Source organism: Balaenoptera borealis, assembly GCF_965194805.1.
Source record: "Balaenoptera borealis genome assembly, chromosome: 1".
Taxonomy (NCBI): domain Eukaryota; kingdom Metazoa; phylum Chordata; class Mammalia; order Artiodactyla; family Balaenopteridae; genus Balaenoptera; species Balaenoptera borealis.
In genome coordinates, this window is record NC_138860.1 from 37,828,675 (window position 1) to 37,854,514 (window position 25,840).

At 41.2% G+C, this 25,840-nt stretch overlaps 1 long non-coding RNA gene across 1 annotated transcript in view; it reads left to right on the forward strand.

The window, feature by feature from the left end:
* LOC309635688 overlaps positions 1-25,840 on the forward strand; it is a 73,970-nt gene continuing 48,130 nt past the window's right edge. Inside the window, exon 1 of the long non-coding RNA XR_014248967.1 lies at positions 1-25,840. This exon is cut by the window's right edge and continues 11,295 nt beyond it. This is a non-coding gene — a long non-coding RNA (uncharacterized lncRNA).

The following is a 25,840-nucleotide window of genomic DNA, read 5'->3' on the forward strand; positions in this document are numbered from 1 at the left end:
CACAGGCTCCAAACTCCGTTTTAGTCAGGGCACAACAAAAGGCACCTCCGGGAGAAAGGCAGCGCCAGGCAGGATGAAGAATGGGTTAGCGCTGTTTCTGCTCGCCTCTCGCCTAAATGCCGGAAATGGTGGGGCCCCTCTGTGGGATTCTGCCTGATTTATTAGAACCTCTGCAGCAGGCAATGAAGCGCCCCTACCCCCCCCAGCCCCAGTGCTCTGCAGACCAGCCTGGACCAGCAGCCATGAAACGCGAGACTGCGGCCAAGCCGCCTCTGGGATTTCTCGGGCTGCACCCCTTTGAGGGGCAGGCAATCCCTTCTTCCTGAGATTGCATATTGTCTGCACCCAGGCGGGGAAGCAACAAAGATACTGGAAATTAATAGCTGTGGTCTGGATACAAAAGGAAACGGGATACATCTTAGAGATTGTAACTAAAGCCTAAAAATAAAATTCTACAGTAAGCAACCATGCTGGATTCAATTTAACTTAAAATGGCAAAGGAGCTATTAGGTTCTATCTATCTGTTGTCCAAATAAAGAAAATAATCGTTGTCTTCTATGGCACTAGGCTGCCTCTCCCGACAAATATTTTGCTGTGAATAACTGATACGTTTTCTTCTTGACATTGACCTTCACAACCCAGCTAACCTGGCCTGGTCCATTTTTGTTTTCTTGGACCATTTCTGAACATTCAGAACATATATGCTTATATTAACGTTAATATTGTTGACTAAAACAATACTTCCTCTGCTACTATTACCCAGTGGCCTTGAGCAATTGAAAACATACTCAAGATCATCTTTTCTGTCATTTATGTCATTTAATTTATTAACATGACAGAATTATCCATTCATCCAGCAGATATATAAGGTTCTACTACTGTGCTGGTCATGGTGCTGGGTTAAATTTTTTATAGACGTGAACCAGATATGTGCTACCTTTCTTCTGGTTGTTTGTAGACTATTGAGGGAGGCCAATATGAAGCAGTAAATGCACAAGTAAACAAGTAATAACAAATCGTGTTAAATGGCATGAAAAAAATGATCAGGTGCTCTAATAAACCTGGAGGATGGGAAGCTACTTTCCATAGTGTGGTCCAATCAGCCTTCTCGGAGGAAGTGGCATTTGCTGAGACCTGAAGGAAGCACAGCGGGCCCAACAAATCAGAGGAGAAAGAGAATTCCAAGCAGAGGGACCGTGTGTGTGAAGGCCCAGAGTCAGAAAAAAGCTTTCCATTTCTTGTTCAAAAAGGAAGAAGGTCAGTGTCTCGGAGCATGATGCTGAAGGGAGAGCAACGCCTTGTGTGCCTGGAGAGTGGGCGAAGACTGCCATGAAGTGCATCAAAGGTCAGCGAATCAGGTGGAACCTTATGCTGAGGTTCAGGGGAAGATTTTGGGGTTGTTTAAATTGGAGAAGAGACACGAACAGATTTACCTTTTAAAAATGGTCTCTGGCTGCAGTGTGCAGGATGAATTGGGGGGTGGGAGAAGCCTAGAAGCAGGGATAACTACCAGGGGGCTTCCAGGTAGGACAGCAGGGAGGTGGGATGGAGACATAAGGAATGAGAAGATCCAAGGTAGTTTTCGAGGAAGAGGATACAACGTGATAAGAGATTCTGTGTTGGGTCCAAGGGGAGGAAAGTGTCAAGAAAGCCCATGGATGTCTAGATACACCCTCTGAAACTAACCTTTAGTGTAACAATGAACACTGCAGTCAGTGCATCTAGACTCAGATACGCATCCTTTGTAAGGCAGGTAGAAATCTGCATTCTGATTTGTCTTACTGTGAACAGCTAGGTCCAGGACCCAGCGACCATCCTACTCACTCCTCCTGGCAGGCAGAGAAGCTGATTTTCTTTCTTCTGGCTGAGATTTGTCCCCCTGCATTCCTGGGTCCTCTTTGTTTTTCTCATTTAAATACAGAAACTTATGATTTCTAAGGGGCCAAGGAAGCTGTAGAGCAGCGATTCTCAAAGCGTGGTCCTGGGGGCAGCTGCAGCAGCATCATCCGGGAATTGGTTAGAAATGTAAATACTTGGGTCCCAACCCAGATGGACTGAATCAGTAACTCTGTAGGTGGAGCCTCGGCCATGTGTGTTCACACGCCCTCCCAGTGATTCTGATCTGTGCTGAAGTTTGAGAAGCCTACTCCATCACCACTCTACATCTACACAATCCAGTAGGGCCATCACTAACCACGAGCGCATTTGAATCCATGAAATATGTCCAGCCCAAACTGAGATGTGCAAGTGTAAAATACACACCAGATTGCAAAAGACTTAGTCCGAAAAACAAAGAATATAAAATGTCTCACTAATCATTTTTATATTGACACATATTAATATGATAATATGTTCAATATTTGAGGCTAAATGTATTAATAAAAGTAAAACTAATTTCACTTGTTCCTTTTTACCTTTTAGTGACTATAAGAAAACTCAAAGTACATATGTAATACATACCATATATTTATTGAGTAGCGCTGCCCTAAAGCATTGATTCTCCAACTTCAGTGTGCAGAGGAATTGCCTGGGGATCTTGTCAAAATGCAGATTCTGATTCAGTATGTTTGGGGTGAGACCTGAAATGCTGCATTTCTACCCCGCTCCCAGGAGATGCCCATGCCACTGGTCTGTGGACCGTACTTCGAGAAGCAGGGCACCAATACATGTTGGGAATGTTTCTGAAAGTAACTCTGGTGTCACTGAACAATCACTAAATGTGAAATCAATACACCTGGTTTTAAGTTCCATCTCTGCTTCTTATTGGCTAGATGACTTCAGACAAGTCTTTTTTTTTTGGCTGCCTCAGATCTTAGCTGTGGCATTCGGGCTTAGTTGCCCCATGGCATGTGAGATCTTAGTTCCCCAACCAGAGATTGAACCAGAGTTCCCCTGCATTGGAAGGTGGATTCTTTACCATTGGACCACTGCGGAAGTCCCATGTCTTTTTTTTAATGAAAAATGTAGATAATAGAAATAACCATACAGGGTTATTGCAAAGTTTTAATAAAATTATGTTGATGGAATTATTTTTATACTATCAAAGCCAATTAGTCTAAATAAATATTTACATCAACACACATGCACACAAGCACTGAATATACAGGAATGAATGATGCAGAGGCAATTTTTCCAGTTTCTGAGATAATTCAGGACTACAAACCTACAAGCAGATATCATATTTATTTGGCTATTCCAAATTGCCTCAAAATTATTTCTGGCTGGATTATATGAATCATTGTGACCAGAGAGAAATCATCTGGGAGGGACAATAGTACATGGCAAGCATTTCTCTCAGAAGCATTTGGTACTTGGGGTCGATGTTGACTTCATTACTTTCCCCAAGGCTGAGGGAGACATTACCTTAAATACCCATCTAAATACTCAGCTCCCAGGTCTCAGGGAATCAGAGCATCCATAAGGCTGGGGGCTCCATTAGAACAGATTTCATCAGTAATTAACAAGCAATCAGACTCCTAGAAGGAGCCACTTTGTGACTTGAGGGAAAAGAGAACAGAACTGGCCTTGTGACTTTGTCATCATTAGGAAGATAGGGAAGGAGGAGAAAGATGCATAAAGCAGTAGTCCCCTAAAGCATAAATGCCATGCTGTGGTGGCAACATCCATATGGTCGAGATTAACTCAGCTCTTCCTCTAGGAACGTAGGGCTGGGAATACAAGATGGCAGGGGGGGGAAGGGAGATGCTCAGAAACTGCGCCTGTATTGTGCCAAGCCCTGTGCTAAACCCTGGGAATGGAAAATGCTGCAATTAGCTTTCACAGGAAGAGAAACTGTTTTGTTACCTACTATAAGCTCCAAATTCTCCATCACCTACACACACACACACACACACACACACACACAGAGTTCACTTATTCTATCCCCCCTACCCAGAGAGGAGGGGTATGTAATACAGTTTCTTCTTTCATGAAAGTTACTGATACATAATTTGGAATTTCTGGACTGGAAAGGGTGGATCATCCTCAAGCTTTCTAAAAGCAGTTTTCTCCAAAAGGGGAAAGGCTAGGCTGTTCAGAGCAAGCTTCCTGACCTGCAACGTCCACTGCTAACCTCGTTGGTGGCACACTGCATGCACAGTGCAGAAAGCTATGTAAAACCAGAACAGAAGACCCAGTGTACCCTAACCTATGGACAGAGGATAAGTCACTCCTCTTCCCTGGGCCTTAGGTGCAACATCTTTAAAATGAGAAGGTTTGATTAAATGGTCTGGAAGGTCCCCTCAAGTCATAATATCTTGCTATTCCAAAGGGTCATTTTACATATACAAAGTGATCCCCTCCCCTGGCAGGGGCCTCTTTGCTGAGAGGTGCATGTGGGTGCCCTGTGGAGAGCAGGCATGACTGCAGAAGGGCTGGGGGAACACAAACACCTTGAACACGACACAGAGTAAGTGTCTGAGGAGCCCGGAAACAGGAGGCTCTCGGGGACCGCAGATGCATTGGTTCCCTGCTCCTTTAAAGTGAGATCTTCAACACGTGAGGAGGAAAAGCCACTGGTGGCCTCCAGTGAACCAAGCAGAGCCTAAGCAACTATGAGTTTGTCAGAGCCCTCCTGGTTCCCTTTCTTGTCCCTCATGCCCCAACCCAAGGACGGTAGGTCTCTGCCCTCTCTTCCTTGTCTTGTAATCAGTTGTGTTCCCTAGGAAAGATCTAATAATATTAGTCTCAAGAAAAAGAAGGAAATGCATATTTAAGAACCTATTATATGCCAGAAACCGGAATAAAGGATCTCATTTAACCTCTGCTCCTAGGGCCAAGACGAGGATGAGGTTAGTGAGGTGTCCACTTGCTTGGGCCACAGAACATAAGGAGGCACTGACTTCCAGGGTCAGAGTGCAGGGCTGCCTCATGCACTACCCTGAGGGGAGCACCTCCTTCAATCTTGTACCCAGGCATCTCCCTTTCCTCCACCTAATTCTGGACCTCTTGACTCGATTTGCACTTGTATTCTCATGTCAGAGATACGGAATCAGCCATTGAGAGGCCCATAGTCACACAGCCCTAGGATTGACATAAAGACCCATCTGTTTGCTCTACCCCGGCTACATGGTAGTTAATGGCAAAGACCCCAGATAACTTAGAAGAGCTCGTAGTTTAGAACTCTGGCACCTATGTTTGCTTGCTTGTACAACACCTATGTTTGGTAGCCTGGGCCAACTTACTTAAATACTCTGTTCCACTTTCCCTGTCTACAAAAAAGAGGATAATAGTGACGCTGACCTTATAGTGTTGTAATGAAGATCAAAGGAGTAATGCACTGAAAGTGCCTAAAATGGTTCCTGTAACAAATATATCTCAGTACAGTACACGTTAATGGCTTGATGATGACGGTGAGGATGATGATGATGACGATCCTGGTGATGATGATAACATCTTGACAGATGGTGGTTGTTATTGCTATTACCCTAATCACATTATTGACTTTCAATGCTCAGTGCGTTATCCTTTCCATGAGGTGTTTGCATTTTAGCAGGAATTAATATCTTACATAACTGGATCTCCAACCATGAATTACTAGATACTATCACTGAATTCTGGGAAATGACTAGATATTATCACTGAGTCCAGGCAAATTATCTTCTGCAGGAATTTACAGGAGTGGCCCCAGATCACACAATGGATGTCATTTCCAGCTCTAATGGCCAGCCTGTGAACCTGTGGCTTTGCACATTAAGGAAATGACTCTCCCTTCAGAATCAGAAGCTTAATCTAACAAAGAGACTTTGTCAGGCATTGCAATTTTATGTTCACTCCAGCACCAGGCCAGCATTTCCTATATTTTGGCCCCATGGAGCTCAAGATGTGTCTCCTCCACAGCTCAGTGACTGCTTGTTCAGGAGGTAGTCTGCTCCCTTGGGAGGTCCTGGCCCCAGGAATGTAAGGTTAGATAGTCCCTGCCACCCTAACTGGCCTCCTTTCACAGTCAGTTAACCCTCCATTAATTGTTGTTGTTGATAAACTGCAAAGCACCTTTCCCTAGCAGTGCTGAGAGCCATGGGGAAGAAAAGCAGTGGCTGGCGTTATTTCATTGACGTCCCCAACAGCAGCCCTTGAGAGTGTGGTCATGAAGCCAGGATCACACAGGGACCAACAGCCAGTCCCCGAGTAGAGCTCTCATCCATCAGAATCAGCTCATGAAAGGGCATTTTGCAGAGCTGTGCAGGGTGTGAAAAAGTCGGCAAAGCCAAACTGGGGTCCTTCTGGTGATGCATGAACTTGGCCTCCAGCCTGTAGAGGAGGGCCGTCTTGCTCATTCCTCAGCTCTAGACCACCTTTAGGGAGGACAGACATAAAACAGGGGTGACAAATGAAAAGTGAAGGCTGAAGCACTGCCCTTGGGGCACAGAGCCTGGCACCCAGGGAGACTGCCCAGAATAAAACATGCACTGTGGCTTTCCTTCCTCGGGCTGGTGTTCCTGGTCACGGCCACTGTGGAGCTGCCTGTCTCCACAGTGACAACTCTAATTTCATCAGCCCAAAGAAGATCCCAAAGGGGCACTTGATAGATGTCACTCTGGATGTCACACTGGATGATGCCCAAACGCCCACTAAATCCCTGAGCTGAAGGGAGCCTTGAAAAGATCTGACATTAAAAACGCTCCCCTGGTGGGAGGATACTGAAGCCTGGGGGCTGTGGCACCATTACCAATGAGTTTCCTGTGACAAGCTCCTCCTCTCTTCCTGTTTCTTCCCCTTTGTATTCTGTCTCATTTTTCTTCTCTTATGAATTGCGTCATGCCCTATCCCAACACACACACATTCACTCCATCCTAAGCCCACGAATACTGGATCTCTCTATGACATTATGTTTATGCCGCATGCCTGAAAGCAGATAGAAGCTCAAATAACGCATCTGATTGTGACTCAGAAAACCAAGAGCCTCCCCCCTGCCTCTCTGAAAAGAGCTTTCAATGCTGACAACTCCATTTGTGAGAAAAACAAAGACAGCCCCATGCGGTGGGCCTTTGGGAACAGAGAGAACAGTTACAGAAAAGACTTGAGGAAGAAAGGGATGAAACCAGACCTCATTGCAACCAAAGGAAGGCACGCTCAGAACCAAAACAGAGAGAGAGAGATGACATGGAGCCCAGTGGGGCCAGAATACAGGCTGTGCTTTGAATTTAGGAAAAACCATAGGCATTGCCTCCCAGTTTGCATGTGTCCCAGCTGTGCTTCTACCAGTGACATACACATTCTTCCCTAAGAAGAATCAGGAGCTGTGTCTGCAGGCCACGTGGTGGACTGACAGTTTTCCATGGCCTGATGCCTTCCAGTAAAAAGGAAGGGGGAAGAGACTAAGGAGACAGAGGCTAGATTTTGTGTTTCGGAAACTGAGTCCACAGAGGATCGTCCTTTGCACAACTCTAAATACAGAAAGTGGCAGATCACCAACAGTGGGCCATCTTATAATACTTGTTCTTTGTTCATTATCATGATCTTTCCACTGCTGCTAACTACGTCTTCCACACCACCCCCATCCACACACACACAGCTATGTCTACCTGGGTACCATTTTGCCCAGCAATAACTGTTGCCCGTGTGTCTGCACTTGTGTGTGCTGAATGGCCAGGCATTCAGCTGAGCAGGAGGAGAGGCTATTGCAGAGGAAACTATTAAGCACCAAGGGCCTGCCACGCCCACTCTCCTCATGAGGAAACCTGACCCTGCAAATGGACCACTGGTCTCTGTTTGGCCATCAAGCTGTCAGATGGCCTGGCTCAAGCGCTCTGCTCAGCAGGAAGATAAGGACCCATTGAACAGTGAGATTCTTTCTCAGGGAGTTTGTATGTGAGCCATGCAGAGATAAAGAGAGGAAAAAAGGAAAAAAAGAAATAAGAAAAAAGACCTCTGAATACCTCTAATAATGAAGACAATGTAGGATTAAAACTTCTGTTGGACTGTTAGAGCTACACAGAGTCTTTGCCCATGCTGATCCCTCTGCCTGGATTACCCTTGTTTTATCTGGCCACATTCCATCATTCCCAGAGCTTATGTAACCTGAGAAATCATGAGGAGTGCAGACGGGAACACCTAGGGAACACTCATGGAATAACGGGTGCCTGGAAAAGTGTGGAAGATTAAAGAGAAGGCAGTGTGTAACCTGGAGACATGAGCTCTGAGAAATGTCCCCAGTCCCTGCGCAGTGGCAGTGTGGTTTGGTCCTCTGAGTTTCACTTCAACCCAGCTATGCCAGGAATCAGTAGTTGGCTGTCTTGGTTGCAGAAACAGCTGAGCTCCAACCTAAACAAACTCCAGTCTTGCTTTTAATCTCTTAACAAGGCAGACAAACTAGTTTCAGAAAAGAAAGAATTAACAATAAGTAGGGGAAAAACTGACTTAGATGAAACAGTGAATTAACACTTTTTTTGCTGGACCTTCCCTTGGGAGACACAGAGCTGAGATGGAAATACTTACGTTTTATTGTCAGACAAACCTGGCACTGAATCCATCCTCAGCAACTTACAAATGTGAAGGCTTGGATAAGTATTTTAACCTATCTGAGGCCATTTTCCTCAGGTAAAATGCATATATTAATAGCTGCCTCATAGATGTATAAGGAATAAATGTGATACTATGTGTAGAAAAACTTGAGCATATTTGGTTGTAAATAATTGTTAGTTTTATGTACTAATATATTGAGCTATTAAAATATACCCCTGCCAGGTATATAGCTTTCTAGTTCCCTCTTTCCCATTCCCTATCCCAGCAGGTAATTTTCCTTGAGTTCCTTCAGTCAATGAATATTTACTAAGAGCCTACTCTATAACAGGTGCCTAGAAGGTGTTAGCAATATTGTAGCATATAAAATATACAAAGTATTATTTCCCTAGAGGAGAGACACTAAAGAATGGAAAATATAACCAGTGGAAAATATAACCAGGCTTCAAAAGCAAAACAAAGAAATAAAGAACATAATGGCTTTTACCTTCAAAAACCTAAATATTTCTCTGTCTGGCTTATTTCACTTAGTATGATAATCTCTAGGTCCATCCATGTTGCTGCAAATGACATTATTTCATTGTTTTTTATGGCTGAATAATATTCCATAGTATATATATATATATATATATATATATATATATATATATATATACACCACATCTTCTTTATCCATTCATTTGTTGATGGACATTTAGTTTGCTTCCATGTCTTGGCTACTGTAAATAGTGCTGCAGTGAACACTGGGGTGCATGTATCTTTTTGAATTATAGTTTTCTCTGGATATATGCCTAGAGATTATCATACTAAGTGAAGTAAGCCAGACAGAGAAAGACAAATATCCTATGATATCACTTATATGTGAAATCTAAAAAAAAAAAAAAAAGATGCAAATGAACTTATCTACAAAACAGAAAGAGATTCAAGGACATAGAAAACAAACTTATGGTTACCAAAGGGGAAAGGAGTGGCGGAGGGATAAATTAGAAGGTTTGGATGAACACATACACCCTACTACATATAAAATAGGTAACCAGCAAGGACCTCTGTATAGCACAGGGAACTATACTCAATATTTTGTAATAACCTATAAGGGAAAAGAGTCTGAAAAGAATATATATACATATATATATATATATATATATATATATGTATGTATATATCTGAATCACTTTGCTGTATACCTGAAACTAACATGACATTGTAAATTAACTATACTTAAATTTAAAAAAAAGCCTAAGTCACGAATAGGAGAAAAGATTGGGGTCTAGACAGAGCTCTGGCAGAAGCAGTGGGGTAAGCACGGCTTCCAGACTAAAAAGAGACCATGTGGGCAAGAAATCAGAGAGGCAGAGATGGATGGGGAGGCTGTGCAGTCTTCCTGGGTCCTGGGAGGCCGCAGAACTGCAGAGATACGTGGCTACACAGTCCATCCGGACAGTCTGCCAACTGGCCACCTGCATGTATGTTTTGTTTGGCCTGCAGAATTGGCCCGTGTTTGGACTTAAAAAAGAATCTCAGCTTGAAACACTTAAGAGGTCATTGGGTCCACCTCTTATTTTATAGATGAGGAACTTGAGGGTGAGAATAGTGAAGTGACTTAGCCAATTCGTTGAGTAAGAGAGTAGGACATTGTGTGAATAACCTAGATGTAGACAGTACTGACTATGGGAGGCCAAGTTCAGAAAGATGGTCTAAACTGCCTGGGGTGGGGGGGAGGGGAGCGTATTAAAATGCAGGTTCTCAGGCCCACTCGAAGGGCTTCTGATTTTAATGGGTCTGCCATAAGAAACTGCATTTAATAGGCACCCCAAGGTAATTCTGATGCAGGTGGTCTGAGGACTAATTGCCACCTTTGCCTTCTCCAGTGCTAATTTGTATGGAAACCCACAGCTTCTGAGATGTAATGAGATGGTATCAGTTGCATAAAATCCCTGGCTAGTGCAGCTCCCTTCTATAGGTGTTAGCTGAACCTCTTCAGCTAGGTTATGGCATGTATTTGCATAAATTACCATGCAGAACTTGCTCATATTTCCTAGATATGCTTTTTCATTGCTCCATTAGACAAGGCTTTGTGCTTTTGTTTGAGGCTGAATGTCAACCAATACGTATCCAGAGCTGTGATGGCATAGAACCTGAGGTGGTAATTTATTCCCCTCATAGAGCCCCAGTGTCACCTATCTGTCCTAAGCAATGCTGTCTGAAATCAGTTGAATTTTATCATGCAAATTATGGGAAGTGTTATCATTATAAGCAGCAGGAGGTTCCTGATTTGCTATCATTTACACTTTAAATGAGTTCGACCTGCTAGGTATAGAGGATGAGTTTGGGAAAAAGAAAGGCAGGGGTAAGGTGGGGAGGGAGTTCACCAGGAATTGTGCCCCCAGGACTTTGTGCCTTCAGTAAAACAAGGCTTCAAAAAGATGCTTGGATTTGTTTGATATAAAAGACTCAAAAAGAGTTTGCCTTTTGGAGGAGAGGCATGAAAGAGAAGAGAAAGGATATGACTCAGCTTCTTTGTGGAGAAGCCAAGAGAAAGTTACACCTGCACAGGTTGGTCAAGCAGAACTGCAACGTTAGGGAATTTGGGCATCAGTGGAATTGGAAGAAATCAAGACCTTGGGATAATCAAGTCCAACTGACTCATTTTACAGTTAAAGAGACTGAGGCCTGGAAAGGAGAAATCGCATGTTCAAAGTCACATAAGAAATTTGACAGTAAAACCACATCTCCTAATGTCCAGTCCTGCAGTGTTCCATCCCCTCTTTCTTTAAGTCTCTCTCTGACTCTCCAAACCACCACAGTAGCATTAGAGCTCTTGTATTTACCTTGGTTCCTAGGGGGCCTAATCACTACCACATTCTTCTAATCCAGTTCTATTCCTTTTCTTGAAACAAAACTTACTCACCTGCCTTATTTTCCGTCTGTACTAGAATACCAAACCAAAGCTGGAAAATCCTTTCCTCCAACTGGTGTGGTCCACCCCCCCCCACCCAGATTGTTCCTCCTCTGGCATCTTCTCTGTCCACCCCTTTCCCTATACCCATCTCCATCTATTTTGTACTCCTGGAGTCCAAGATAGCACGTTTAGATGGTTCTTCATCCTGCAGTGAGACCTGGGTTGGGAAGTACTGCATTGAGCATTCCTCCTTGGATATGTTCTCCTCCCAGGGTAACTGCAAATAAAAGAAAGTGAAAGGGAAACCATAATACTTTAAACTTTGATATTGAAATTTCAGCCACAATTATAACAGGGACATTAGAAACATCTCTAGGAAGAGTTGCTTCTTAATAACTTCCCTCAGGCTTCACTGACAAGTAATAACAGAATTTATTTTCTATTCACTCCATTCTGTGTGTCTTCCTAAAGGTGACTGAACAACAGAGAGCAATAGTTAGGGTGGGTTGGGGGTGCAGAAGGAGGAAACATGGTAGAAGGCACAGAGATTATAGAGAACAAGGTGGATAAAAAGTGAGATGCAAAATTCTCAAGCAAATGAATATAGGAAAACAAGAGAAGTTTAATCATGGAGTATGGAGTAGAATCATTGAGAAGAGCTGGTAAGGAACTCAATGGCCAGGATGATCAGTGAGCTTGGAGTTAGAACACCTGGATTCTCATTCCTGTTCAGCCACAATAATCCATTTGAACTTGGGTAATCCATTACAACTCTCTGGCCTCTGTGTCCCATTCTATAAACTAGGATGTAGAAGCGAATGATCTCTATCATTACATAATTCTAAATGACCTTATGTCCACAGGAGTCATCGGCAACAAGCCTATATTAATGTTAGTATTTCTGGAAGAGTCAGCCCCAGTGGTGGCTAAAGATTTCAAGAAACTGGCCAAAATAAGGAGAGGATCATTAATAACCAACAGCAAGCAGAGCAATGCTGCATAGTCAAATGACAGGGATAAGAAGAGAACAAGTGAGGAAAGGATGTGCTGGTTTCATATCTCAGCTTCTCTCAGAAGCGATCCATATCATCACTCAAGGAAAGTAAGAAAGTCACCTTCTGCCTGCCCAGCAAGGTGATAGAGCACATGGGGACAGGCTTCCCCAAAGACCTAAATTACTGTGATCAGTGTCCATCTGAACAAGACCAAATACCTCAGTCCCCCAGGTCTGTCATTTCCTACTATTAGTTTTAACAATAGTGATAAGAGTTTTCCTTTAGATGGTACCACTTCTCCTCCTGAAGAATTTTGAGCCCAGTTGGCAAATGGAGAGGGAATACTTATTTGGGCAGTGACCCCGGGCTGCAAGGCCATGGGGGGTTGGAAGAGGTGGTGGGATAGGAGAGGGGGATGCAAATAACAGGAATTAAGACCTGTTCTCATCCCAAACCTGGGGCATGTTCTTAACTTCAGCTTACTGGGCTGATTAAAAAAAAAAGTAGTGGGATCCACAAAGGATGTGGGAGGTCTTTTCCCCCAATCTAGCTCCATTTGTGAGCTAGATTATATGAGCAAGACCTATATTTTTCATTGAAGCCTTAATATTCATCACGAGCTAAGAGTTAACAATTGAAAGTCAAGTGTTCCTGAGAATAAAACGTTCTTCTGAATCTAACTTGTTGAGTAGTAAAAAAAAAAACACACGTATTAATCCTACCTATGAATTCAGCGGGCTGATTCTTCCCTGTCAGTGGCCAAACGCCAGTGTGTTCTGACGGTTCCAGAAACTGCAATCACTTGTTTATCTTCCTACTTCCTTCTTCCTCATATGTCCTGTCAAACATTTGGTTCAGGAAGTTTAATCCCTGGACTTAGATGAGAGTGTGTTGTATGTCTACAAGGCATCCAGCTGGGTTTTGAGGTTATAACATATTTAATTACTGGGAAAAAACCTATCAAAATAAAGGAGGTAAGGCAGATGGGGTCCTTTGCTTTCCACCAACATCTTCCTGGCCAGACAGACAAATGTAAGGTGCTCAGGGAAATTAGCCTACAAGTGGGCCTTGGTGCTTTGTTTCTGTGATGCTCTTCATGCACATTGCCTAGTAGCCATCCCCTGGCTGCCATGTTTGACAATATCTCAGACACACATCCTGAGCGTGGGCTATCCCTGGAGAAGCTTCAGCACTTAATCCTGTCACCATGAAGCATCCATGCACAGCCAGGCTACAGGCAGACTCGATGTTCTCAGGGAATGGCTGTCAGTCATCAGTAATCCTATAGCAGGCAAGATTACATACCGAACCCATGTGCAGATGGGCTTGAGCAGAAATCGGAAAGGACTCGGGCTGTAAAGTGTGCTGCCAGCACAGCGAGAGTGAGATTCTCATGTGCTTTGAAGAGTTTCAGATGGAAATGATTTCCAGGCTGATGTCCTTCCAGGTAGTTTGCTACTGTCACGCTTGGAAGGGGTCACCCCCATAGTCTCTGAGACATAACCTGCTATGGTTGATTAGGCCATCACTTTGAGGAAAATATCGAGTGACTCCTTAAGGGAGTCCATCATTCATCCATCCATTTATCTCCCATGTAACCTTTAGTGAGCAACAGTTACATGCACAGAATGCAACAGTGAACAATATGAAGTTGAGTTCGAGACAATGTGCTTCATGGAAGTTCAAATTTAATATCCTCAGCCACCAAAATAAAGAGACTACTGTACAGGGTTTAGGTAACTGTCCTGAAGCCATCACTCTGTTCTGTCTTTATTTTCTTTGACCCACTTCTTCCCTACAAGCTCCTTTCTCCTTGGACAATGGGATACGTAGATTAAACAACTATTTCCTGATATGCTGTGACACAGAATATCTTAAATATCCCAACACCCATGGGTATATATTGTAATATAATTAGCACCATTTAAAGATAATGAATCTGAAGGTGAAGAAGCTTAGATGACAATGGCACATCTCCAGCTAAAGCTCTGAGTCTTCTGCCTCAGAGTTCAGCACTGGAGTCCTCTTCCCACGACTCTGTGTGCCTGTAGGGCTCCCTGCTGCCTGCTGGTCTCTAGCTGGATGAGTTAGTCATGGGCTGGGCTGCATAAGGGCCCCTCAGGAGCAGCCTGGGTTGGTGATTGTGTTCCTTGTCACAGAACTCAATTCACCCTAAGAGGGGAATTAAAGGCTCTTGAGAAAGTTTCTAACATACTGTAACAGAGAACATGAATCAAAGATTGTTGGCAGTTTCTTTGCAGGGACTTGTCTTCTGGCAAACTAGATGCCTTGAACTTATCAGGTGACAACAGGAAGGGACACAAAAGTGACTTTGAACAACTCTTTGTGAAACATGTATCCTGAAAACTGTCTAGGAGATAAAATCTCTCCAGGTCATCATGTTGGTTTTCCCTCTCTCTGTCATCTTTGATTCGAGATAGAGGGCATTTATGATGGCCTAACTTTTTGGTCTCCTAGGATCTGTGTTTGACATTTGACTGAAGGGTAAAAAAACCAAAAAATCGGTGCATATATTTCCATAGCCGTGAACTTTTCACCAGGTTTGAGTCCCTGGCAGGATGGTGAAGTAGGTATGATTTACTTCAGGGCTCTCCATCTGCATTTTGTGGATTCGGTCCTTCAAGTCTTTTGCATTTCTTTCCCAACTACTCTGTTTTCAGCCCAAACAGCAGTTATCTTACTTTGCATCACCCACCCTTCCTCATCCGGCCCCATAAATACACCCCTAGGCCTTTTTAAGTAAGAGATTGTATAACCAGGAGTCAAGAGTATTTATATTTTAAAGAGGTCACCTAAGAATGTATCTATAAAGGTGCCCCCACTACCTGGGTGGGAAGGATACATCTTGGTGCTAAGAGAGTGCTGGGAAATTTTCCCATGCTTCCTCCGCCACCTCCCACTCATCCTGAAGTCTACCACATGGGCTGAGGTGTAGGAATGGTCATGCACTCCAGTCCCAAGAGTAATGTGAAAATACCTGTGGGTATGTTTTCATCTCCTCAGGGATATCAGAACGAAGAGTACATTGGGACAGCACTGGTTTTTCATTATTGCCTGGGAGTGGTCCAATGACCTGAAGAAAAGGCTCCACTCACACAGGAACTCAAAGGAAAGATTCTCTGGATTCATATTGTTGAATTGTTTTTTAGATGCCACCTTGTCTAAGAAACATCAATGCATTCAACATGTACAGCCATGCTTTGCGCAGAAGCAGGGAAAGGATAAAAGGAGTGGGGAATAATATTCTCAAGGAAAGATGAGAAGATTTATCCTAAACAAAGGATTCCTGAAGGGCCTAATGATGAGCTTTACATATATGAAGGTGTATTATGCAGAGAACAGTGACCATCTGCTCCCCATTGCTCCCTCATCTGAAAGTCTCCAGCACATATTGTCTGTGACATTCTTTCAGTCATTCATCATATCCTGCTTCATGACATGTTTTCCATTGTTGTCTGGAAAAGCCATTTAACTTCATCAGGAGCTTCTCTTTCTCTTCCCAATTAAGATCATCACTCCTTGAGGGCAGGGACCAGTTCCTATTTAGTTTTCTATCTCTTTACCTTCTGAGCACTAGACTTTGCACAGAGTAGATACTGAAAAATCATAATAAATATTTTTGATTTAGTGATTGATACTGAGGGAAAAAAGATAAACTCTACTATGGGGATCTAGGTTAGACATAAGAACATAAAATCTTGACTAGAATGAGCTCAGGAGGAAGGATGATGGGAGGGAAAGGGAGTACTCTAAGATGTGGAGTACTCTATGAGCCTGAATATAGATTCAAAATTACCATTTACCATCTATATTAGCTTAATCAAATATTAAACTTCTTAAACTTCAGTTTGCTGACCCATAAAATAGAGATAAATAATGCCTACTATGAAGAACTGCTCAGCAGTTGAATGAGGTTAGTGTGTGTGAAGAACCAGCCCACAGTAGACACACAATACCAAGGTTCAGTTTCCTGATAATAACACCTACTTCTCAGGATTGTTGTACATGTTAACTGAGTTGATGTATGCAAAATGCTTAGCACAGTCTTTGGCATACCTTAGGTGTTTAATGAATCTTAAATACCATTAGATTCTTTTCATAGAAATTTCTCTTTTGCTCCAGGACAAAGCCTTAAAAATAAGAAGGGAATCCCACCTCTCTCTTCTTCTCTCTCTTTATTTCTATGCATATCTTTCTTATGAAGAGCAAGAGGATGGATGATACTGCCTCTCAAAGTCCTTTCCAGATTGAGGTAAATTCTCAGCTGCTATAAAAGTGCCTTCAAGTAGATCATCAGAAAGACATCAGAGAATTCTGTTGCATAGCCAGAAGTAGCTAAGAGTAAAATCTAGGTCTGGCTGGTCTAGTATAGACTGTTAGACAGAAATTATAAGCTGATTACAGATCATCTGTTATATCCACTGGAATATAACATTCCGGAATGTTAGTTTATATGACACTTCCTGCTTATATTCATTGAGACAATGGAATTAAGAGCTTTGGTTTGGGTTTCTTTTCCTTTTGCCTGGCATAGTCTCTTGAAAAATAGACACTAAAGTATTATTTCATTAGAGTGTAAAGGATTATATGGTCCGTGAGACAGAGTTGATCCTCCTTTAGGACAGAGACACAGGCCAGATACTAGAGATAAGGCAGGTTTACAGAGGAACAACACAGATAGAAAGACCAAAAATAATACAGAGACAAAGAAATGAAATCAGAGGTAAAAGTAGAGTTAGGAAGAGGGAAAGATAAAGAGACACACCGAAGGAAAGTAGCTACTGCTTATGTTTGAAGCTCCCCTTCTAAATGTAAGGGATTTATTTCTGGAAATTCATTTGTCTTCTCTTTTAATTGCTGACATGTTTTTAAGCAGTACCATACCTGTGAGCTAGTCCCAATATATCACCTGCACATGCCTTACTGAGAGAGAAAACAGGAACTTTCTGGTTACTTAAGAGTCTTTGCCTGAAGCCCATTAGAGTTATAATTACACTATAATCTTCTCAAAAGATGCAGAGTGCCATTGTGCTGGCCTCCAAGGTCACAGTCCTCATCATAAACAAACCTCTTATGACAATTGCTAAAATGCAATCTTTCTCTCTCAAAGGCCCATCACTTCATTAATAAACCTGTAATCCCGTGCACACCTGTTTACCTAATTTATAGATGTTTCTGTCTCTTCAACAGACCCATAAATTTCCATGCCAGTATCAGGAATATCTTACTGTCTTAAGGTAATAGGTTGAGAATGGTGCACCATTGTTCTCCAATTCCACACTGTGAGACCCACAACAGTCTCTCTGGGGTGCTGGCCATAATGCTCTGTTGTTTTCAAATGTTTCTGAAATGTACAGCCATTTGTGGCAGCCCCATGCCCTCCTAGGGATCAGAGTGGTGCTCCCTGAGTCAAGTCACATTGAATCAAGACTCTGTATTAAGCCTATAAGCTGCATTATTCTAGGACCAGCACAGATAAAGGATATGCTTGGTGATCTTGGGGGCCAGATATTGCAGATGGCATATTGAAAAGGTCATGGGCATCATCACCTGGGGGAGGTGTGACCAGGAACAGCCCCTCAATTCACATCAAACTGTGCCATAAACAATAAATAAACATTTATTGTGTTAAGCCCATATTATTTGGGGTTTACTTGTTGCTGCAGTTAACATTAATTACTCTGATCAATGTACCTATCCATCCTTTGGGTTAAAATCAAGTATTACCTCTCTCAAGACATCTTTCTTTAAATATATAACCATCTAACACATTTCTGCATTCATCTAACACTAAAGCTCAGTCATTTTCCTTCAATGATGTACATTTTAGCTTTAAAATTAAATTTTAAGCACCAGGGAAAGTTTCTTTGAAGTTTGTTAAGTCTTATACATTACCTACATGTGGTCTTTAGGTGGACAATAAAGAGAAGGGTGGAAGAGTGGAAGGAAGGAACTGGTTATTTGACACAAAGCACTAATCCATTCTCGATCAGTTGAGCAGCTGGAGGTAAATGATTACTGTTGGCTTAGCAAAATGAGTAGAAAATATAAAGTAGAGGTGAAAATACCCAAGAGCAGGCAGTAGGATGGGAACCATGGAAGAAATAAAGTTTGCAATTTGCAAGAAATTTGGGTAGTCTCCATTTAGGAAAAATAGATTCAGTGGATGTTTATTGAATGTATATTTCATGTGAAGTGATACAATAGGTTCTTCTGCATACATTAATCCTCAAAACAGTACAATAAATTGGATTTTGCCATATGATTGAATGGGTAAGGAAATACAGTTGGAATGTTCCAAACACTTGCCCAAGGTCACACAGCTAACACCTATTTATGAAACCAAACTGTGTTCTCATTTAATCATTTATTCAACAAATATTTATTGAACACCTGTTACATGCCAGGCACATTTCTATGCACAGAGAACCAAATAGACAAAATCCTTGCTCTTATGAAGCTTACATTCTAGAAGAAGGAGATATAAAATAAATGAATGCATTTATAAAACATTATGTCATGTGTTGGTAAGTGCTATGGTAAAAATTAAGTTTGGGAGGGCATAAGGAATGGGAGGATGTGGGGAAATGGTGGCTACAATTTTAAATAAGGTGGTCAGGGAAGACCTGTGAAAGTGAAATTTGAGTTACCTGCTTTAGTAGCTGAGGAAAGGAGCTACATAGATATCAGCAAGGGCAAGAATGTTGACATGGGTGTCTGTCTGGCCCAACTGAAGAATAATGGGGAGGTCGGTGTGGTTGGAATGAAGTGGGAAATGGGGAGAGGAAGAGGAGATGATGAGATCATGGAGATAATGTGGGGTCTGATCATGCCAAGCCCTGTAAGCTTTTACTGAATAAGTGCTAAAATTATTAGTGGGTTTCAAACAAAGAATAACTGATCTGACTCATCATTTTAGCTCTGGTGTCAAAATTAAACATCACAGAGGAAAGACCAGAAGCAGAAGACCACTTAGGAGTCTATGACAGTAATCCAAGCAAGAAATAATAGCAGCTTGGACCAGCCTGGTTGTTGACATCTGTATATAGTTTGAGTGTTGGAGCTTATAAGATTTGCTGATTTGTTATAAAATGTGAGAAAAAGATAGGCATACAGATGGCTGTACGGTTTTTGGATTGAACAACTGGAAGAATGGTGTTGCTGTTTACTGAGATGCAAAGACTGAGAAAAAAGCAGGTTTGGATGAGAAGATCAGGTATTTGGGTTTGGATGTCAGAGATTTGCTATGCCTTTTGGATATCCAAATAGAGCTATTAAAGCTGGAGTTGGGTATATGATTCTAGAGATCTGGGAGAGGGTTAGATTAAATATATAAATTTGGGCTTGCTAGCAAACATATGGTACTTAAAGCCATGAGCCTGATTAAAGACATTAGTGTAGATAAAGAGTAGATGTTGGAATTGAGTGTAAATAGAAAATAATGATGGTTCCAGCATTTCTAACCTTAGACTTTGTGGAGATAAGGAGGGAGACTGAGAAGGAGAGATCAATGAGATAAGATGATAACCAGAAAATCATATTGTCCCTGAAGCCGAGTGAGAAACATATCTCAAGGAAAAGAAAGTGATCAACTGACTCAACTACAGCTAAGAGTCAAATAAGGGTGAGAATTAACCATTGGATTTAGTAAGATGCATGCCATTGTTGCCATTTATAAGAGAAGTGTTGATGGAGTGGTGGCAATGGAAGCTTAGTTGGTAGGGATTTGAGATAAGGAGAAAAAATTGCAGGCAGTAAGTGTGGCTGTTTTGAAGAGTTTTACTAAAACGGGGCCAAAGAAAAGAGGCAGAAGTTAAAGGGGCATGTGGTCTCAAGATGGTATTTTTAAGATGGCAGAAATACTTACCATGCTTATGACCTGATAAAAATGATCGAAAAGAGAGGGGTAAAAGTTGATGATGCAGGGGAATGAACAAAGAATTGATTATGTTCTCAAGAAAGTAAGAGGGGATAAGATCTAGGACAAAACTCAGTCCTTGAGACAGGACACTAACCTGTTTATCCAGACTAACAGTAACAGAAGGACACCAATGTAGATGGGAGATGATTGTGGTGGGAGCTTGGAAAGTTCTCTTCTGAGTGATTCATTTTCTTAAAGAAGTAGAACATGATAATCAGCTGAGTGTGAGGATGGGGTGGATATCAGAAGTTTCAGAAGAGAGAAGGTGGTATGAAGAAGATGGCATGTCTAGAAGACAGTTTGAGTACATGCACAGAGGAGACAGACATTTGGATTTAACTAAGGAAAGGAGTTTTGCTAGGCTAGTTCAGTTCATAAAGAGATAGGCAAAAGAGTTGAGGAAATATGCAAGAGAGTGATTATAATGATGACTAAGAATAGAAATGATGACTTGAAGGGGATGGCTGACAGGGAAAAGGTGGTTGTATCAATGTATTACAGGTTCCAGTGTGATAAAAGAATTGTCATGTTGATGGGTACCAGAGGGAATGAGAAAGACAGGAGGGAGTTGGAGGGTATGATATTATGGAGGCGGTGTAGATACTGCTGACAAAAGGTGCCCTGGTAGGGGAAACACACCACCAGCAGAGAAGAAGAAGGCAAGGACTGAGAGGGCCATGGAACAGATGCTGTGGGCTCTCCTATGTCTCCTTGGTCCACCCCAGAGTCTACCCTAGACAGTTCTCAGAAATGTTGATGTTTTCCTGCATCTCTCTGCCTGAGGGTGTTCTCTGGACACAAGCATGTCCTTGGCCTTCATGGGGTGGGGAGTTAATGTGACTCTTAATCAATGAGGGAAAGGAATTAGTGGATAAATTCCCAAATTTACTGCCCTTTGACATACAGTTTTAAAGTATGTTCTACAATCTTTCTGAAGGTCTTTAGTTGTATTGAGCCCCAGTTCCCACACATGAAACTCACTCAGTAATCCATCTGTTACTGACTTTCCTTCCTTTGTCTCACTTCCTACTGGGCTTCCTGGAATTACATCCCAAATAAACCACCTACACCCAAATCCTCGTCTCAGGATCTGTTTTGGGGAAACCCAATTTAAGACAGCTGGGGTTTGGGAAGGATAAGCTATGTGGACATTAAAGTCAGCAATGAATAATTAGATAGTCCTCTGTTATATATGTTAATGGTATTATTTGCAGCTCTATTTTTAAGAGCAAAAATCTGGTTTGTGTGTGTGTACCTGGAGACAACCAATGGAAATTGGTTGACTATAGCAGAGAATAGTTTTACAATGAAACACCATGCAGCTTTTAAGAATAATTATAGTTATCGGTACAGTATAGTCCTGAAAATACACTCATGCTAAATTTCATGAAGAATGAAAATCAGGTAACAAAGTAGTGTGTGTGTGTATGTGTGTTTGTTGGTATGTGTGTATGTGTGCATGTATATATGTATACAGAAAATTCCACAAATTCATATATATATAAATATATATTTTATATAAAATGCATATAAATGTTTAGTAAAATATAAATATATAATTATATAATATATATTATATAAATATGACATATATATTTATTCCTAGACAATATAAATTGTTTATATCTGGATAATAGGATGATGTTGTTTTTTGTTTTCTTGAGTTTTTTTTTTTAGTGTGTGTGTGTATGCTTTCTAGTTTTTTAACAAGTATGAATAATTTGTGTCATATAAGTTAAATACAACAGTAACACTGGGAGAAAAAAATTGGTGACCAATATGTCCCAGGCAAACTGAGATGGCTGGTCACACTATGAAATATTTATACTGTTTCCCCCATCCTTCCCATTAAGTGGACAAATGACAAAATAGACTGTCTTGGAGTCCTGTACAGAAGGACATGATAGAAGTGGGAGACATCATTATTATTCCGGAAACATACATTTTTTTTTGCTGCAAAAATCCAGGGATGAAGTCAACATATTTGCTTGATAATCCCCTTCACATGTGCATGTTAGTTTGGCTTTCATTTCCATCTTCAGGGAGGCTTTAACAGCTGTTACTGTCAGGCCTTTGCACTATGTTTCCAAAGCTTTAAGAACCATACAAGGGTAGGAATATTCTGGGAATGAAGTTGGATGAGTTTAAGGAAAAATAGCTCACCCACATTGTTACCTAGAAATGGACACCACCCCTTTCCCCTTGTCTCAGTCTCTTGCTCTCCTGGTTTCTGTCCTGTGTGTACCACGCAGAGAGCCTGGAATGAACATCAGTGTGCCTGCTTGGTATGCACACCTGCCACACAGGAGCCTCTCACCCCATTGGTCATTAGTGCTCTCTGTTAAACAATGTTTAATGTCATTTAAGGAGTTTAATGGCATATTATTGGAAATATTACAAAGACAAGAGGGGAAAAAAAAGTCCTCCCTCTTATATTTTCCAGGCCTGTCACAAGCACACTCAGCCCACGACCTGAGACCTATAGCTACAGAAACCTTGTTCACTTTTGTTTTGTATACTGAAATTATATATACTCTACTTCTGTCCTGAAAGAATTGAGTTGCCCATATCTCCATTTGAAGAAGGCTCCCAGCCCCCTCTCAAACACATGTAAGGGAAGCCTAGATGCTAAACTCTGCCATGTGTAGAGTAATCCAAGAACAAACAAAAGATACCAGTGCCTCAGCCCTACTCTAGAACAATTAAATAAAAATCTCTGGATCATAGGCATTGGGATATTTAAGTATGTCACCAGGTGATTCTAATGTGCAGTTTGATCCAGTTCCTCCTCATATCTCAGCTCATTACTTGATGCACTCATTCATTCATTCATTAATAATTAATGTAATAATATCCTCTAGGAGTCCAGCACTATGCTATGCCCTATGGAAGACAGAAAAGTGGAAGGTACAGTTCTTAACTACAGGAGAGTTATAACCCAGTGAAAGAAACAAGACGAATACACAGGTAAAGTGCCCTATAAAAGATGAAATTGGTATAAGTGAGAGTAACTGGGGGATACTTTATTTAGAAGGTAGTGTTTAACAATATAAGAATTTAAGTCATAAAGCCAAGAGACCCTGGCTTGAGTCCTAACTCCACCATACCTAACTCTGTAAAGCTATGCAAGTTATTTTCTTCTTTGAGACTTTTTTTTTCTCATTTACAAATTGTCCTCTAAAGTTCATGAAGTCCAGCTTAAATAATGTATGGGAACAAGCTTTTGTAAACTTTCAAGTGCTACAAGATGTTTTAATTGTTAGCGACTGTATACTTAATATAGGGACACATTTTCTATAATCTGTCCCCAACCTGGCTTTCTAAACTTCTGTTCAAATTTCTAGCTTCAAAACCTAGGCTCTTTCTTTTACTTGCATATTCATCTATTGCTGAACTGCCTGATCCATTCTACTTACCTAAAACCTGCCATGTTTATTCCCATAATCACATTTTTGCTGAAGCCGTTTCCTCCTGGGAGTATCTCTTGCTCCCAACTCCCTAATCCTTGCTCAACTTTCCCAACTCAATTTACTGATCAACTTATATATCAAAGTATGTTCTAACTATGCAAACTCACACTAATCTCTCTCTCCCAGGAACTTATAGCCAATAACATATTGCATCGTAATATGCCTCATTGTTTTATTTTTCACATGTTTTCACCTTATTTCACCGTTTTGTAAATTCCTTGAAGAACAGGTACCATCAAGGGTTACATTGCTTTGCAAAACTATAAAGACTTGTGACATTTACAGGTTCAAATCATGCTTAAAGAAGGAAGGAAGGAAGGAAGGAAGGAAGGGAGGAAGGAAGGGAGGAAGGAAGGGATGATGGAAGATAAAAGGAAAATTGGAAAGAAGAATTCTTTTTCATGTACTGAGATTCCTAAATTCTTAATCCTTCATATAGTTGCTTTAGCATCCACACAGTTTTAGATGCTGAACTAAAACATCTAAAGTTTTAGTAGTTGAAATATCTACATGCTGCCCTTCACAAATAACTGGAACAGCCTCTTGCTGTAAATATATTTACCTATTCTTTCCTTGGCTGAACTTGCTACCTCCTCCAGTTTGATATTTTAAGCTTCAGTTATACAGGGCTTAAATAAGGCTTATTTCTTCTACCTGTACTTCTCCTTTCCCTTGTTTTGAGAATGAGGAGGGGGAAGTCTAGTGATAGTTTCCTGGCAAAATTATTTGCGATGCCTGCTCTTGATCAATGCTGCTCTCAGACCAGGCTGGAACCCTGCATTTGAGGTCCTGTCTGTCATCCAATCACAGTCTCCTCATCAGACAAGTCATCCCTGGGACCAGGATATGAGCTTAACTGAATCTCATGCCCCCCTCTAGATCATATTCTAAGACCTTGTAATTTAACCAAACGGCACCAGACCTATATCCAGGGCTTCCATGTGCCTTGTTCCTGGGTTTATCTTTCCACTCTCAGTGTGCACCCCCATAAAAGTGCCCAAAAAGGCATCTGTGAGCCATGTGGACAGAACTTGGACATGAAAGTTGAGACTCCCATATGTAGTATGTGAAGCATAAGTAGGTAGAAAGAGAATTGGCTAGGAGTCTATACAATAACGTTCCAGGTTCTGAGGGGTCCAAGAATACTAACTCAGATCTGGCTTCCAGGTCATAATAAGTGTATTTGAGTGAAGGTAGTGGGTTAAGAACATACTTTTTGTAGACTTTAGTATCTAGATTTTATACTTCATAAGTCTTTAAGCATATAGGAACCTCTGTTTCTACTCTATTCACAAGTCCCACAAATTAGGGACAAGCTTAAACTTGAGAATAAACTGTCTTTTTAAAGCACTCACACTCCTCACTTTTTCTTGTTAATTTAAAAATCAACATTAGTGATATATAATTTACCAAAAATTAAGTGTATCAGTTTAAAGTGTACAATTCAGTGAGTTTTGACAAATACACAGACTTGTGTAATCATCATGCCAATCAAGATATATCATATTTCCATAGCCTCTAAAATTTCATTCGTTCCCTTTTGTTGTCAATTGTCCCTCACTCATGATCCAGAAAACTGCTGATTTACTTTCTGTCACTATAGATGCATTTTGCCTGTTCAAGAATTTCATCTAAATTGAATCACATGGTATTTATTCTTTTGTATATAGCATGTCTCGTTCAGCATAATGCTTTTAAAATTTGTCCATGTTGTTCCATGTACAATAGCTCATTCCTTTTTGTTATTGATCTATATTCCATTGAATAAATATACCATAATCTGTAATCTATTCACCTGTTAATTTTCAGTGTTTGGCTATTATAAATAAAGCTGCCATGAACATTATTTTATAAGACCTTGTGTGGACAAATAAACGCCTCGTGGTGTAGTTGGTGAGTTATATATTTAGCTTTATAAGAGATTGTTAAGTACTTTTCAAAGTGGTTCAACTATTTTATACTCCCAGAATAATGTGTAGGCGTTCAGTGATTCTAAATTTTGTCAAAACTTGGTATTGTCAGTCTTTTCAACTTTAGTAGGTATACAGTGGTAACATTGTGGTTTAAACTTGTA